Source organism: Oratosquilla oratoria, chromosome 2 (genome assembly GCF_046742065.1).
Source record: "Oratosquilla oratoria isolate Oo_2021 chromosome 2, ASM4674206v1, whole genome shotgun sequence".
Classification (NCBI taxonomy): domain Eukaryota; kingdom Metazoa; phylum Arthropoda; class Malacostraca; order Stomatopoda; family Squillidae; genus Oratosquilla; species Oratosquilla oratoria.
In genome coordinates, this window is record NC_134778.1 from 28043486 (window position 1) to 28045985 (window position 2500).

Sequence of the window (2500 nt, forward strand, 5' to 3'; positions counted from 1 at the left end):
TTTCCATGTGTCCAAACCATCCTAATATTCTTTCATCAACCCTATCTCCCAGCTCCTTTTCCACCCCTGTTCTCCTCCTCACCTCCTCATTTCTCACTCTATCTAGCCTAGTAACCCCTATCATACTTCTCTGACACCTCATCTCAAACACATTCAAACTCCTTCTCTCTTCTTCTCTTATGTTCCATGTTTCTGCCCCATACAGTGCTGTTGGCACAATCACTCCTTCATACAGTCTCCTCTTAGCATCCATTCCCAAATGTCTATTCCTCATTACACTTTTTAATCCACCAAGGCATTTACTCGCTTCTCTCAATCTATATTCTACCTCCACTCTCACTCCACCTTTCCCTGCCACATTTGCACCCAAGTATCTAAAACTCTCCACTTCCTCCAGTCGCTCTCCCTTAATGCTCACTTCCAGTCTACTGCCACTTTCACCCCTTGTACATCTCATCACCTTACTTTTACCCACATTTATCTTTAGCTTTCTTCTATCACATACTCTCCCAAACTCTGTCACCAACTTCCTCAGTCCCTCCTCCGATCCTGCCACAAGCGCAGTGTCGTCCGCAAACAACAGCTGGCTCACCTCCCACTTTTCTCCATTTTCTTTAACCATCTCCAATCCCTTGCCCACTACCCTTGCATTTACTTCTCACACCACCCCATCCATGTATAAGTTGAACAGCCAGGGTGACATAACGCATCCTTGACGAAGTCCCACTTTTACCTCGAACCACTCACTCTCTCCATTTCCAATCCTGACACAAGCTCTACTATTCTCATAAAAACTCTGGACAGCTCCCAGAAGCTTTCCTCCTATCCCGTATATCTGCATAACCTCCCACAGTCCTTTCTGTCTACCCTATCATAAGCCTTTTCCAGATCCATAAAAGCCCAAAAAACATCCTTCCCCTTTCCTATAGCTTTCTCACATATCTGTCTTACCACAAAGATCTGATCTACACAACCTCTACCTGTCCTAAATCCACACTGTTCCTCACCAATTACTCCTTCTGTTCCTCTCCTAATCCTCTCAATCAAGATCCTCCCATAAGCCTTCCCAACTACACTTAACAAGCTAATCCCTCTGAAACTACTACATTCACACTTGTCCCCTTTTCCCTTGTAAAGAGGAACTATACAGGCACTCCTCCTCCAGTCCTCCGGCACTCTACCCTCTCTCCAGCAAACATTAAATAACCTCACCAACCAGTCCACCATCACTGTACCTCCCCTTTTCAGACACTCCGCATGGCATCCATTCACACCAGGTGCCTTACCTGCTTTCATCATCTTAACAACTGCCTTCAATTCATCCTTCCTTATTTCTCCTCCATTCTCCTCATTCATCACTCTCATTTTCTTCGCACTTCCCACTGCAGCAATCTTTCCTTCCCTATCCTCCTTCACATTTAGCAACTCCCTAAAATATTCTGCCCATCTTCCCCTTACTGCCTTCTCTTCCATTATCATATCTCCATCTGCACCATTTACCTTTTCTTCTCTACTTGATTCGCCTTCTCTTCCTCTCTTAATTTCTTTCCTAAGCATCTTTTTATTACTTTCAAAATTTTCTGTCAAACTCTTACCCCATTTCACATCTGCTCTCCTCTTTGCAGCCTTTACCTTTTGCTTTACTTCTCTTTTCTTTTCTTTGTACCTCTCATATGACTCCCTCGTCCTATTTTGTAACCAATCTGTGAAAGCTCGCTTCTTCTCTTCTACAACCTTCTTTGTTTCCTCATCCCACCATTCACTACCCTTTCTTCTATTTCCCCCTGTCCTTCTTGTTCCACACACCATCCTTGCACACTTTATGACTCCCTCCTTGAACCATCCCCATTCCTCCTCCACACCCAGCTCTACTCTACCCTTTACTCCCTCCCACTCCTCCTTCAGCTTCTTTCCGTACTCCTTCTTCTTTTCCTTCTCATGCAAAGAGTTCACTCTAAGAACCTCCCTACCTTTTGTCCCTTTCCTCTTCCTCCATCTATCCTCCACTTTCAACTTACCTTCCACCAAAAAATGATCTGATATTCCCCCATCCTCTCCCCTTAGCACATGTACATCCTTAACTCTTCCTATCATAATCCTATTTACCACTACATAATCCATTAGCGCTCTATCTACCACCCTTCCCTCCACCACCCTCTCCCATGTGTACTTATGCTTGACTTTCTTCCGAAACACTGTATTTGCTATCATCAACTCTCTTTCTAGACACATTTCCACCATCAACTCTCCACTACGATTCTTTCCTGGAACTCCACATTTCCCAACCACTCCATCAATTGGACCATTTCCCACCCTAGCATTAAGGTCTCCCAGTACTATCACATTGACATTTCTTCCCAAATCCTCTATGCACTCATTTAGATCTATCCAAAAGGCCTCCCTTTCTTCTACACTCTTCTCACTGCCAGGCCCATATGCACTTACAAAGACCCACATCTCCTTCCCCAGTTTCACCTTCATCCACATTATCCTTTAGGAA